This window comes from Tursiops truncatus, chromosome 2 (assembly GCF_011762595.2).
Source record: "Tursiops truncatus isolate mTurTru1 chromosome 2, mTurTru1.mat.Y, whole genome shotgun sequence".
In the NCBI taxonomy this organism is placed as follows: domain Eukaryota; kingdom Metazoa; phylum Chordata; class Mammalia; order Artiodactyla; family Delphinidae; genus Tursiops; species Tursiops truncatus.
Window position 1 is genome coordinate 128,326,779 of NC_047035.1, and position 15,817 is coordinate 128,342,595.

Sequence of the window (15,817 nt, forward strand, 5' to 3'; positions counted from 1 at the left end):
AATGCTTGCATCTACCTGGCAGGTTTCAAAATACGTACATTTGAGCAAAACATCAACAACCACAAAACCTCTTAGGAGAAAGGAATGAGAAAGCAAATTCAAATCTGTGGGCCGGTGTTTCTTTGGGTAATGTGCTACCTGACACGGGGCATTAATATTTCAGATGCCAGAGAAGAACTTGCCTGTCACACAACGAGACAGTGACCCAACTTCTAGTAGCTCCGTGCTCCGCAAAGGGCAACCAGGGAAAGGGGAAAGGAAGAGAAGGCCCTGAGGCAAGCTCAACATTTAACTGACTCTAAACAAAAGGAAATCTATGTAGATCAAAGCAGAATTTAGAAGAAATTAACAAAGATAAATGTAAAGGAAATTTAAGTATTGCTTTTAGAAATAAATCAGCATGCTTCTCTGAGGGAAGATTCTTATGTGTCTCAACAACAATGTTGTGCCTTATTTCTTTAAAAATTTACATGAGAACAACTCCTTCAGTTGTAACAAAGTGAAGCCATAACAAAACACAAGGGCAGTGAATACTCAAAACGAGAATAAGAATAAATTTAAAGATATTGAAATCTTTCTACTTTATTCAGTGTTGCAGTTTTTGCAAGTCCTACCCATATATCTAAATATAATTAAAACTGAGTCTAATATTCTCTTTGGACAAGCAGAAAAAAAAATATGTATTCATCCTCCCTAACCTAGACAGCAAATGTCATTTTGTTCAACTCAGACATAGCCTGTGTCTGTAGGACAAGTCTGGGCTAAATCTGGGCCAGAGAGGAAAAAAAATACCTTCATTTATTTTAGTTTTTTTTTTTTTTTTCTTAATTTTAAAAGGGGACTTTATATTCAGTTCTAAATTTTCTGGAACTCATACAGCACATAGAATATAATAGATTTTCAAAAAAAATTAATCATGGAAATATACATACCATAAAATTTACCATTTTAACCTCTTAAGTGTAGAGTTTAGTGGCATTAATTACATTCAAAATATTGTGCAACCATCACCAGCACCCAGAACTCCTTTCATTTTGGAAACTAAAACTCTGTATCCATTAAACACTAACTGCCCCCAGCACCCCACAACCACGCTGCACTTTCTGTCTCTGAGAACTTGCCTGCTGTAGGAATTCATATAAGTAGAGTCATACAGGATTTGTCCTTTTGTGTTCAGCTTATTTCATTTAGCATAATGTCCTCAAGATTCATCCATGTGGTAACAAGTATCAGAATTTCCTTCCTTTTTAAGGTTGAATAATATCCAGTTGGATGTATATACCACATTTTGATTATCCGTTCATTGGTCAATGTACATTTGGATTGTCAGACATATTTTTTGAATGAATGGAGGGACAAAGGAATGGATGAATAAACCAGTGAACGAGTGGAGTGGAAAGAACTTACACTTTGGAGGAAAACAGAGCTAGGTCAAGACCTGTTCTAACACTACTGACTCTGCAAACTTGGGTAAAGGACTGCACCTCCCTGAATCTCATTTCCTCATCTGTAAGGAAGGGAGGGGATTCAATGAGAAAGATAACCCTTGGAAAATGTTAGTTACCCTCTGTCTGTGAGGCACCAGGACCAGAAAGGCTGGTCATTCTCCCCTCAGCTCCTCGCACTGAATGACAACAGAGCTGGCCAGGTTGATCTCATCCTCTGCAGCAGAGAATGAAACAACTGTTAAGTCCCAGCATACACTATGCTCCCTTCGAAACCTCTTTCACCCACTGTGAGAAGAGAAGTAACCTATGAACCATTTGCACAAGAATAAAATTTTACGCATCAAATCCATGCACACCAGTACTTACCTGTCACTTGAAAATGTAGTGTTTGTAGAAGGATAATCTCAGGTAAACACACCAAAACTCCTAGACTAGTATTTCCATGGCAGTCCTTGCAGTGGTGCAACCTCCTGTTTTTCTCTAGAAAAGTCAAAGAGACCCTTCAAAGCTTATATAGAAAACCTATCTTACCTGGGGAACCCTATAATACCACCCTGTTTCTTAGGATGAGCATTTGTCTAGACATTGAGGGTATTCTGTGTCCAGGAAGATGTTCTTTGTGATGCTTAAATCTGTACCTATTTGAATAACCACATCCTACTGTCTTTCCCTTTTGGCCCCCAAGAGCACTCCAGCCATTGAAAAGAGGCCAAAGTAGGTTCCATTTTCCTGTGAATCAAGATGACTGCTCTCTCCCAAGTGAGGTGGACAAGTCAAGTGCTTCGGGTTTGGTTTCTAGTCAGCCTAGGCTCCTCTGGAAAAGGCAGAAGGGCCAGCTACCTCAGTTTCCAAATATGTCAAACGAAGTGCCAGCCTTTTGTGAAACAAGTGCCCCCCTGTACATAGATGAAAAATGCTCTGAGAGTGGCCATATTTCTTTTTATTATTACTTTGTCATCAGTGATTGCCAAAGCCCTCAAGTGCTTATGTGCTTGCCTAGAAGCAGCAGTGCCCAGTCCCTGCTTGAAAGGGGTTGACAGTATGTAAGTAGTTAACCCTTGCCCTGTTGAGCAAGCCCAATGTGATCACACACATATAAACATTTTCTCCATGTGGACGAGCAAAGAGGAACAGCTATTTTTTGCTGGCGGATGCTGTGCAAGAGGTCAGCTCCACCTCAAAATCAAAGCCTCGCAGGTAGTTAGGTGAAAACCCCATGGAGAGAAAATAAAACTGGAGCTACAAAGCTGATCTCAGTTCACAGACGGTTTTAAAAAACTGGCCCCATCTTTTGAAAGGCCGGTTAATGGTACTCTTTTGCAAATTACCACTCATTTGGGTAGTGACCAGACAGATCAAGATCATTTTGATCCTGTTACATTGGGAAGTTGAGTACTTGAAATTCAAGATCATTCATTCTTGCTGCACGTGCTGAAGCCCCTGCACTTTGATTTTCTTTCGGCTTCTGAATGTCCAGCTGTCCCTAAGGCCAAATGGCTCGTAGGCTTATGTTTTTTTTAAATTTAAATCTAGGTGATGACCCAAATACAAAAATCACTAATGCCCCCCACCCAACACACACACACACACACACACAAACACAGTGCTGGATTATTGCATTTACCTCCCCTCTAATTAACTAGCATTGTCTAAGTCGACAAAAAAATTTTCTCAATATATTGGTTAAAAATTAAATAAACAAGGAGAAACTGAGAACTATAAAGGCAGTGTGAAAGAATTATCAAACCAGAGAGCAAATTTGCTCTGCTTAAACCAGATGAAAACTGAGCTTTAAATTTGATAATGGAAGATTTATACATACATATATATATATATATATATATATATATATATATATATATATGTGTGTGTGTTTTTGGATTTTGCAGCCTAATGTTTAAAAATGAAATATTCAGTTATTGGGGGGGGTGGATGATTTTAGGCAAAAAGGTTTATAATTTAGTAATTGGAGAAATGAAAGATGCCTTTCCAACATGTCATTAAAACTCTCTAATAAAATAGGGAAAATGAAGGTCTAAGATGACAGTCTTTATCAAAGTGTTTATAGAGACATTATATGTCCCCGTAATTGTTTAGGCCAGTGAATTAATGAATCCTCTCTGTAAGTCTCCATTTGAAATGATTTTGATGGTGTCTGCTGCTCGGCTGCTTTGGAAAAGCCTGTTGTCTGCAGCTCGGGAGAAGGGCCTTGAACCCTGCCATTCAATCCCTTTCAGCCCATCAGCTGAGTCTAATTGCCAGAAAGCACACGAGACCCCCGAGCCTGATTGTTCCCCCACCTCCTTTGAGGTTTGGAGGCATGAAAAGCAAAAGGGAAAAAAAAGCTCCCTTTTGATCTTCTGTTTCTTTCTCTCTCCCTCTCCCTCTCCCTCTCTCTTCCTTTTTTTGTCTGCCCACTCTTACTCTGAGAATGACACATTTCTTTATAAGGCTTCTTCTCCTTCTTATAAAGACAATAATTAATAAGGCCTTTATAAAATGAGGCTTGAATTGGTGTCACCTCAGGGGTGGTCTGGAGCTCTGAAGTGAAACCTCGGTGGGCCCCGGCCTTGTCTGGCCTCTGCACAGGTCAGGTTTAAATACCCTGACCCCAATTTTCAGTCTCTTTCCCTAATGAGGCGATTCGCACAAGGATACAAAATTATACGAGAAGGGAAAGAAGACAAAAGAGCCAAGGTGTAGTTGACACCACACTAGCCACATTTTATTATTATCTTTGTGCCTGTGACATCACAGCTGTGTATGTCCTTAAAGCAAAGCGTTTTCCCCTGGTTCCCATGGTGAGCTGTGTGGAATGACTTCACAGACCCCCGTGAGCTTGACAAGAGGAGTGGCCGGCAAGAGCTAGTGACCAGTGCCCAGGCCTTCCCCGGCTACATGAGTATTACCAGGGGCGCTTTCTGAATTTCTGCACCATCGCTTTCTGTCAATGGCTTAGGTAAAACTGCATTATTTGTATCCATATAATTTTGCAGGCTTATCATGTTGACATCAAGAGTTTAAAATGTTCTCCCGTGCGTGTTATCTGTCCTGGATCTGGCTAAAAGCAGGCTGGCTTTGAACAGAGCAGGATGAGAATACGGCCTCTTGCCAGAATGTCTTAAAGGCTTTTAAAATAGCTGAGTAACCTTAGCAAATTATATGCTTACTTCGTCCAGAGTTGCTAATCATTGGGTGGGTGACTTGTATGAATTATGTCTTTTTGGCTCAAAACATTTTTTTCACTAATAAAATGATGTGATTGAGGTAAAGGAAGAAAGAGTAAAATGGGAGTTGTAGTAGTAAATATAAAGGTAAGTCTTTTTCTCCTTTGCTATTACTTATTGCATCTGATACTTTTCAATCAATTTGGAGGGGTTCTCAATTCAGAAACAAAAATAAACAGAAAGAAACCTACATTTAAAGAATCTGGTGGAATCACAATGTACAGCCAAGTTCCAAATTCTAAAAGACTATGGAGTCCAGAAAAAAAAAAATGTTGCAAAATAAATACTCTAAATCCAGTTATACAAAATGAAATGAATCGAGATGTTTTTGTTTCTAAATGATGTTTTTCTTTTTTGTTAAATGGGTAGATATCTTTCATTTCTGCTCATAAAGAATGGTATCAGATACTTCCAGATAGATTACAGAGAAACAATCACCATCCCCAAAGAATCACTACACACTGACTTCATACAAATATGAGTAATTAAATAAGACCACTGTCTCTGAATAATGAAGGAAAGGAAGTGTATCATAATAGTAGATTTTATTATGGTATGGCAGATCCTTAATAGCCTTTATCTAATAGGAAGTGTGGGCTATCAGTGTATTCTGGTAAATTGCTTTCATTTCAGAATTTTGTTCACTGGTGCCACAATGGTCTAGGATTTTTAAATTTTTTTTTAGATATAGGCAAAAAGAAATGCCAGTGAACTTGAGGGGAGAAAAATCCCTTGAGTAAAAGGAATATAGGATGGTAAGACAGTTAAAAAAGAGAGGAGGAGGTCTCTGCCTCCCAGGCCCATGGTAGGAGTGAAACTCTTGGCACCCTTGTGAGAAGGTGGGTCCTGTGAAAAGTTCTGGCCAATGAGTTGTGACCAAAGTGATGTATGCCATTTCTGGATCAAACATTTCACTGCCAGGGCAAGACCCTCAGGAGACCTTTTCCCTGTGGTGTGATGACTGACCAAGTTTAAGATGGCAATGCTCAGTCAATCTGGGTGTCCTACAAGTAGAGCATCTGTGTCACAGCTGCGACTTTGGGTGAGGAATTAACCTTAGCTATTTCAAGCCATTGACATTTTAGGACTGTGTGTTACTGCAGCATAACCTGTATGTTCTGGTTGGATTGGACAGATCCTACTCAACTGAGCTGAGGTAAAGTACACTGTCTCATCTTGGAGTAGGGGGACAACAAAAAGATGTGAAGGGGTCATATGTAGGATAGCTTTGCTACAGCTTGAAATTGTTGATCATCATATGATTTCACTTATATGCAGAAACTAATAAACAAAGCAAATGGACAAACAAAACAGAAACAGACTCATAGATACAGAGAATACACTGTTTTTACCAGAGTGGGGGCAGCTAAGGGGATGGATGAAATAGATGAAGGGGATTGAGATGTATAAACTTGCAGCTATGAAATAAATATGTCACAGGGAGGAATACACAGGAGGAATGTACACCTAGGGAATATAGTCAATAATATTATGACAACTTTGATGGTGAAAAATAGTAACTGGACTTACTGTGGTGATCATTTCATAATGTATAAAAATGTCGAATCACTATGTCATATACCTAAAACTAACATTATATTGTATGTTAACAATAACAATAAAATAGCTATCTAAGCATGTGTCAAGACTAAAGGATGTCAACTAACCAAATAACCCTTAAGCCACATAAATGTTACATTGATTACATTAGAATTGGAAAAATGTTGGAGAGCAGGAAATGAAAAAATAAATATCCATAATATTTTTGAAGAATCACTTTTGGTTTTTTTTGTTTGTTCTGTTTTGCTTTTAGGAAATATTGCACATGAAGTTGTAAGGATGAACATATCTGATAAATAATATAGTACTTTGGTTAGTAAAATTGAAATCATCAGTTATAAATTTAAATACTGGGGTGGGATCAATCAGATAACATAGATTTATGAATTATTCATCAGGAAACTATAAAACAATAGAGGTCATGCCTGTGGCAGCTGGAGAGACCTGCCATGCCTAAAGGTATTTAAAATAACAATAATAATAATAATAATAACAATGATAATGGAATTCAACAAGGGACACACCAAATGTGCGGTCTGAATTCAGCCCTTCTGACACCAGTTTTCTACCCCTAGGCAATGATGAAAGTATTGAAGGATTGAAAGTATTTTCGAGACTCTCTCAAAAGCTTCGAGTATACATCACAGAATCCTTCATTAAAACAATATTTTACTATGAAATTGTTTTATAGTAGAAAGATTTTCATGATTGAAGATTGATTGTGGCTCATGTGTGAGACCTGAAGTGATACTTTCAAGTAAATTGTTGTCACATAGACCTGGGCTTTGATTCCAGCTCTGCCATTTAGACTGATGTTACTTAGAGCACTAAACCTGAGTCCCATTTTTCTCCAGTGTAATGGTGTGGGGCTGGGGGTACACCAATTCTCAGAATAATAACACCTACACAATTGGAGAGCAACTGTAAATAAGGTGAGGGTCAGTGGTTCAAGCATTGGTCCACAGTCCCTGGGTTCATGGCCTGCAGGCTGGCTGGCTGGGAGTCAGAGTCACAGATGCACAGCTGCTAGTGGAAGAGAAACATCAAAGAGCTAGAGGTAGCGTCTGCAATGCAGAGGCTACCAGCTGAGGACAGCACTTTCTTCTGTGTGACTACAGGACCTTACAGATTGGAAAAATTTATCTTCTGATTGAAAACCCAAGTATTTAGGATCATAATAGGATGGTGTCCCCCTCCTTCAATAGTCTGGAGAAAGAAGAATCTTTAAGGATCAAGCCCCTTGTTCTGTGCTATTTCATCATGCGCACAGCAACTGGAAGGGAGCCTGACCTTTGGACTTATTAGCAGGGCACCAACCCAATGAGCCACCAGCTGCACCCCGAGAGTCCACAGGCAGTCACACCAGATATTTGCCTGATTTTTTATGAACTATTCTATTCTTCTTCCATCATTTGTCAATGTAGTAGTGTTCCTTGAAATAATTAGGAATATGGAAAATAAAACATGTTTTAGAGTAATTATTTATCCTGAGTGTCTTTGTAAGTCTTATTTACTTTTATGATTTTTGTCAAAATTTTTATTTAACTGGTTGTTTTCTAATTTGAGAACTGGATCTTTACGTCTCTACACATATCTTAACCCTTGATTTTTTTCAATAAGATTTATAGTGGAGAAGACAGATCATTGGATTTCTCAATGAATTACTTCTCACACTGTAATGTGCATTTACAGATTACCCAGAGATAATCGTTAAAATGCAGATTCCAACTCAGCAGATCTGCAGTGGGATCTGAGTTTCTACACTTCTAGCAAGTGCTTGGTGATGGTGAAGTTACTGGTTCCCAGACCACACTTTAAACAGTAGAGGTTTAGACATTTTCTCAATGTTTATTTACCAAATCTGTAAATGGATTTAATAGCACCCACTTTACAGGGTTTTGGGTAATATAAGCACAAGTTAAAATGTGGCTTATTTATAAATGAATATCAAGTAGATAAAATATAAAACCCAAGATTATCAGACCTAGCAGTGCTTTCTCAATAATAATCGAGGAGAGTACTGTATAAAACAATTTTTGAACAATAGAAGGGACTTTGGGGAGTAGTACTTACTACCAAATGACAAAGCTCACTGTAGCTTTAATCTTTCTGTTCACATAAGAGTAACAGGGAGAGAACAAGGCATGCTAAGAAAAATGAGGCTGCAACATCTGCTGTGCCCTAAGTGAAGGACTGGATCCCTCAACAGCCAGCACCTCAGAGGCCAGTGAAAGTGGAAATAACCACCTACCATTGTATGAAGGTCTGTGAAGACTGATCTCACAAGGATAATAGAGAGGTAGAAAGTCCTAGAAGTGAGTAACATGGGGTCAAGAAAATGGTCAGTCTAGCTTGGATCACTGGAGAAAATATCTGGTTTGGGACAGAAAAGTAGTCCAAGGAATTTTCTTCTCTTTTCTTCTTTTTTAACATCTTTTTGGAGTATAATTGCTTTAAAATGGTGTGTTAGTTTCTGCTGTATAACAAAGTGAATCAGCTATACGTATCCATATATCCCCATATCCCCTCCCTCTTGCATCTCCCTCCCACCCTCCCTATCCCACCCCTCTAGGTGGTCACAAAGCGCTGAGCTGATCTCCCTGTGCTGTGTGTAGGCCAAGGACTTGACAGGTCAGTTCAGTGACTGAAGAGAGAAATTCCTGAAATAAAGGTCCATAAATGTTTATCTGAAACTCTCAGAGCCAGATGTGTTTCCGAATTCAGATTTTGGAAAAGGACATTACATGGTAGCCTCAGTGAGGTCTGGGGCAACCCCCCACTTCTCTACCATTATTCTAATGCAATATTTCTGATTAAAATACATGGCCAGTCACAGTAAGTTGGAGAAATAGAGATTGCAGTAGCCTTAGGGCAGTACACATCATGTTCTGTCAACAGATAAATTATGGAGAAAAAAACTTTTTGTTTTGGAGCTTTTTGGACTTTGAAATTACAGAGGAGAAATTGTATACCTCATTTATTGAGGTGGGCTTGATAGAGCTATATGATTGTAATTGGGTCAGTTTGTTACTCACCATTGCTTGCTCTCTCTCTCTCTCTCTCTGCCGTCCCTCCACATGAGTACATTAACAATTTAGTAACCTGCTAGTACATTTCATAGAGTCACTGAGTTTGTAATGGATTCTCTTTCAAAAAAAGGTTTTAAAAAGAGTTTTCTCTTTTTAATTTCCCAAATGAATGTAAGGGAAATGGCAATACAGTCATAGATTGAAAGAAAATCCAACAATTAGGTACTCCTTTTTCTCTCTGACTGTGCTTGTTACCAACACAACAGAGATAATACTGAACTCTAGTTTGTGATTCTAATCTAGTTTTAAGTGCTTACATAACAATGCACTTTAATGAACCTGACACTGTCTCATTTGATATGAAATTTCATAAAAACAGTAAATGTTTAATTGTGTAGCATTTGCTTTTCATTGAGAAATTGAAATGATGACCCTCAAGGTAATATTCAGGACTATTGCAAAAGTGTGTGTGTGTGTCTGTGTGTATGTGTGTATATATATATATATATATATATATATATATATATATATATATATATATATATATATATATACATACATATATACAGTCACTTTTCATGTAAAAAATAGGATTTCTACCATTATGGTCACCCTCACAGAAATCAAAGTACTTATGGCAAAGAAAAGCAAATCAACCTCTCAATTTCCACCACTTTATAAAAGCACATATTTAAAGTTATACCTGAAACTGCCAGAGCTAAAAACAGACAAGCACTTTTCAAAAGTAAAATTGCAGTAATAGGAAAAAAAACTTCATCACTTCATTTTATTTTCAAAATGAACACACGAATGCAATTCACAACTTAAAATATTCTGTGTTATTGGTGCAACACTTTTACCCAGTGAAGAAGTTAAATCAGAATGAACTGATTCTCCAAACTTCAGCTTATTCTGCCTGGAAACACCTTATGATTGTTCTTACGATATGGAAATTGCTTGTCAAAGAGGGATGTTTAGTGGAAGAGTGCTCATGATCTGTTTATTCTGAGAGTATGTTTCTGGAAGCCCGCATCCTTCCTCCTAGAGTCAACACAGATTGTAAGAATCAGAGAAATCGCAATACCGCGTACCTCCTAGTGAGGTCACCCACCACTGATGAGCACAGTAATAAACACAGATTACGCATCAGCCCACTAATGCTCACCCGCCAGGGTCCCCTCCAGGGAAGATATTTAGACTAAAGCCTAATAAAGACATCTGTGCTTGTCTTCCCTAGATGCAATTCCTAAAGAAACAGACATTGGTAAGGATTCTTTCTTACATGCCATAATGTTCTTTCACATTTAAAAAACAAAGTCAACATATCTGTGGACTAAAATATTTGAACACTATATTCTCTGGGATGAGCCATTATTCCTTTGATGATATGATTTTTTATTTAATTCTCCCATGGACTTTCTTTATAAAGTATAAAACGCATCCTTCTCCCCAATAAGTAGTATTTGAGCAGAGAGTAATTCTTCCAGCCCCTGATTTTATCCATTAATAGAAAACAAAATGGGAATTTGGTACCACTGAAATATGTATCCTTCAAAATGTTGGCTTCAAACTTACCTTTGCACACTCGGAAAACTTTGCTTTAATTGTTGTACAGAATCAAAGACATACTTTCTCATACCCTGAGGTATAGGAAAAATCAAAGAATGCAATTTTAATTCTATTTACTAGGAAGACTGTCTAGAACTGTTTCCTCATAAAACATATGCTTGTAAACAATTTAATATGTAGATATACAATGTTTATGCAAATACTTACACAGAGAGATTATTTCAATGGCATTATGGGCTTATTTTATTGGGATTAATATATTCCAGATGTTTTTTCTTTCAACTTAAGCCATCACTATAGAAAATGGAAAAATAGATGCATTTCAGTTGAAATTCAATGGTCAGCCATCAGGTCGCAATTGAAATTGTGCTAGGTGCAAGGAGCAGGGGAGAGAGAAGGCAAATGCTGTACAGTTCATCAGCTCTGATCCCTGCTCTGTGGGGAAAGTAGGTAAATAAATAAATAAATAAAAAGCAGCTTAAGCAAAAGAGGGTCCCACTTTTAAGGCTCTACTCAGAAGAGTGATAGGGATCAATGAACATTATTTCTACTCCAAAAACTCTGAGAAAGATGTAAATTTTTACTAACAGTTTCCTTGAGGGCATAATAATGGAAAAGGGTTCATTCAACTAAGCACAGTAACACTTCCTAACAATTCTCTTTACTGGTCCCTCTCCCCAAAGTTACTCCTTGTGACTTAGGTCTCTCTGTCTCTTCAGAAATCCCATTCTCCTCCATTGCTTAACCTCATCATTTCTCATCTCTCCTCTTTCCTACCTCTTGCTTCCACGTCATCCTTTTCTCTCTTTCTACTATGCCTCTCATGCTCCACGTAAAGCAATTTTCCCTGCTCTCTACAATTATTCATCTCTACCCATCACCATGATGAACTCAATAGAGACCAACAGCAGAGTAACAAAGGAAAGGCTGCAAACTGTGCTAAAGTCAGGCTTATCAAGGTGTAATTTACATAGAGTAAGACTCATCCTTTTGAGATGTAGAGTTTAATGAACTTTTGTAGATATGTATATTATGTACATATCTACCACTTCCATCAATAAATAAATGTTCATTATCCAAAAAGTTCCTTTATGCCTCCTTGTAGTAAATCCCCTCCTTCTATCCTCTCTGGAAGCCATTCATCTGATTTTTGTTTCTATAATTTTGCCTTTTCCAGAAGTCACCTGAATTAGTTTCCTAGGGCTGCTGTAACAAAGTACCACAAACTGGGTGGCTTAAACAATAGGCATTTGTTGTCTCAAAGTCCTAGAGGCTAGAAGCCTGAGATCAACTATCAGCAGGGTTGGTTCCTTCTGAGGGCAATGAGAGAAGAATCTGGTTCAAGCCTCTCTCCTTGGTGTGTAGATGGCCATCTTCTCCCTGTGTCTTCACATCACCTTACCTCTATGAATGTGTGTCTGTTCCCAGATTTCCACTTTTAATAAGTATACTAGTTATTGGATTAGGACCCACCCTAATCTGGGTGACCTCATTTAACTTGAATACCTCTGTAAAAATGCTTATCTCCAAATATGGTCACATCAGAGGTACTGGGGCTTAGGACTTCAATACATGATTTTGGGGAACACAATTCAATCATACATCATGTAAATGAAATAATACAATACATAGCCTTTTCCTTTGATCTTCTCTCATGTCACATATTACTTTTGAGATTTACCTTTTTACCATTTTATTGCATATGTTACAACTTTGTTCCCTCTTATTGCTAAGTAGTATTCCAATTTATGAATATCACAATTTTATGTTCATGTACTAGTTGATGGATAGTGCAATTATCTCTAGTTTGGGGTTATTATTAATAAGCTACTATAAACTTCTGCATATAGATCTTTGTGTATATATATGCTTTTACTAGGTAACATCTAAGAGTGGAATTGCTGGGTCATATAAATGAGTGTTTAATTTTATAAGAATCTGTCAAACTATTTTCCAAAGTATCTGCAGTATTTTTCCTTCTTATCAGCAACGTAAGGTATTCCAATTCCTCCACGTCTTCATCATCACTTTGTATTGTCCATTTCCTTTACTCTCACCATTTTAGTAGATATATTGTGATATGGTTTTAGTTTTCATGAGCACTTTGTGATGTGCTTGTCCTTTTGTCCTATTTTTATTGCACTGTTGTCTCTTTTATTGGGTTGTACATGTTGTCTATAAAATCTGAATATAAGACTTTTAAAGATGTATGCTTTGCAAATACTTCCCCATGATCTGTGATTTGTCTTTTCAGTTTCTTAATAATGTTTTTCAAAGAGAAGAGCAACCAGTCCTCTTTTAATATTTTGATCTTGTCACAGAAACAACTAGAAGAGAGACAAAGTCTGAATGAGTGTTAACAAAAAATGTTTACTAATGTCACATATTGAATAAATGTTTAGTGAGAAAAAGTGAGAATTTTTTTATGATGGCTCCTTCTTCCTCGGGATTCTTCCAGTTCCTCAAAGGTTTTACCCGCTGCTCATTCGTTGTCTGCTGCATTAATACTACTCATGCTATATCTTTGGTGATTTTAGTATCCATGTAGTTGATTGCAGATTTGGCATAGTTTGTCTCTCCTTTTTTCTGCTCTCCTCCAAGTCTGCTGGCTTCACCTGAACACTCTTCTCAAAATCCTACTCAGCTCCTTGACTCCTAAGCTTAAAGAGCACCAGGTCTCAGCTTTGTGTTTGTTTCCTTTCTATCTACACTCATTCTCTAGGGACAAGCAGTCACTCATGGATATAATACTATCTATAAAAAATGTGACTCCCAAATCTCCTCCCCGTTATTCATATAATTTTAAGGCAGCAAAAGCTATTATACTTTTCAAATAGAGTGAGGCCATTCCATGTTTTGCCTAAGTCCAGAATACAATGAGAACTTATGTAACAGCTTGAATAAAGCCCCCCAAAGATATTAGGACCTAATATCTATAATGTTATTTTGAAAGGGAAAGACAAAGCAGATGTGAATGAGACCTTGACTTGGGAAGATTATTCTGGGTTATCAGGTTAGGCCTAAATGCAATCTCAAGTATCCTTATAAGAGAAAGATGGAGGTACATTTGAACACACACACAGGATGATGCAATGAGAAGACAGGGGCAGAGATTTGAGTGATGTGGCCACAAGCCAAAGAATACAGAAGCCACCAGAATTTAGGACATGCAAGGTTTATTCCCTAGAGCCTTGAGAAGGAGTACAACCAACCTTGCCAACACCTTGATTTCAGCTCAGTGATACTGATTTTGGACTTCTGGACTCCAGAACGGTGAGAGAATGAATCTCTGCTTTCTTAAGCCATCCAGTTTGTCATCAGTTGTTACAACAGCCACAGAAAGTGAATACAACTTACCCTGGACATCGTTGGCACATCAATGAAGATTGGGCACAGATGTGGATGACCTGGCAGACTGAGGATCTGTTATTCCCTGATTGACAATGACTATCCTAACAGAGATTAGAGATGACACTAGAACATCAGGGTGAAGAACTTTCAAGAAACCTGAGATCCCTCTTTGATTCTTTGACACTTGCTGTGTCACTTTGGACTTGTCACTTAACAACTCTTGGACATATCTACCTCACCTGGAAAACTCAATCCTAACTATAAATATTTCCAACTCTAACAATTTATGATTTCATCTAAATATTTTCACAATTGCTTATGCCTATTACTTTCAAGATGTATTTTCTTCATAAACAGGCTTTGTCTCAGTATCCCCCAATCAGGGGTTCCTGTCACTTCTCTCACTCTGGCTTTTCTACCTTTGGCCAAAGCTGAGCTACTCTCAGGAGCCTGCCTTGTGGAGAAAGTGGAATCCCATTGAATTGTCTTATTCCTGACCCCAGGGTCTGAGTAACATTTCCACCTGGTCCTAGTTTTCACATTAATCTCAGATGAGCAAGATTCTCTTCTGGTTTTTAGATGCCATAAAACTCTCATATTGAGTTTCCCCATCACCTCCTGACAGAATTTGGATAATTCCCAGAGAGTTAATTATGTCTACAAGAGTTAATTTGTGTAGGTTAATTACACTCTATTTCTGTTAAAGTTAGCATTGAGATGTAAGTCATCCTAACTCTGATATCTGATACTTTTGTAGTTTTTATAATATTTTAAATACTCTCTCTCTCATTCTTAGTACACATACGCATTTTCTTTCTTTCTGTCATTCTCTCTCTCCCTCTCTCTTCTCTAACACTCTCAATCAAAACAAATTTCAATATAAAATATTTACACATGAATTATCCCCAAATTGAAATACTGTATTTACATTCATATCAGAAATGTCCCCAATATACCTTCACTGATTCTTTTTTTTTGTCTTCTGTTCTTGTCAGAAGTACTGGATAGTCCTTTGCCTTCTGTGAGAAACCCACTTTCCCTTTGAAGATTCCATTAAGCTGCTCTGTTCTCTCACAAGAATGAAACAGGTTCTCAACAGAAACTTATTTAAACACATACCTTGTCCATCTATATTAATAGACAGAACAAAACAAATACATACAACTGAATAATGGTTCAGAAGGATCATGATATATACCCACCATGTCCTCACAAGGGCAATAATAACTCAGGATTTTTCAGACAGCAGAAAGCACAGAGCAGAGATATAAGTTAGATCTACTGGATTTTTGGATGCCATTAATGGGATAAAGTGTGAGGAAGAAGTTGATTACCCAACAGTGGAGATCAGAGAGACCAATAACACTCATAGTTTATGGAGACTCTAGCCCTGGGCACTGCCATGTTTGGCATGAGGCAGATAGATTGACTCTCAGAGAGAGGAAAAAGAATATGTCCAAAATAGAGTTTTGAGAAGTAGAACAAAGATGTGGGAAGAAGAAGTTCTTACCGTGATGCCTTAACACAGCAAACCCTCCATAGACATCATTGTTAGTGACAGCAGCAGCAATAGCTCTTATCATGCACCAAGTGGGGGTCTGGAGGTTAGGTGTTGTACAGGAGTGGGAGGGGA

At 37.8% G+C, this 15,817-nt stretch overlaps 1 long non-coding RNA gene across 3 annotated transcripts in view; it reads left to right on the top strand.

Annotated features, from left to right (window-relative positions):
* The first annotated feature begins 4,350 nt into the window (after positions 1-4,350).
* The window catches only part of LOC141277869 (uncharacterized), a 64,128-nt gene continuing 52,661 nt past the window's right edge, over positions 4,351-15,817 (top strand). The window contains exons 1-4 of one of the 3 annotated variants that reach the window (XR_012329735.1): positions 5,816-5,831; positions 6,634-6,694; positions 8,358-8,550; positions 8,808-8,910. This is a non-coding gene — a long non-coding RNA (uncharacterized lncRNA). Of the gene's footprint in view, positions 4,408-5,815; positions 5,832-6,524; positions 6,548-6,633; positions 6,695-8,357; positions 8,551-8,807; positions 8,911-15,817 lie in introns of those variants that run through there. The other 2 variants (XR_012329736.1, XR_012329737.1) reach the window with 2 other exon arrangements.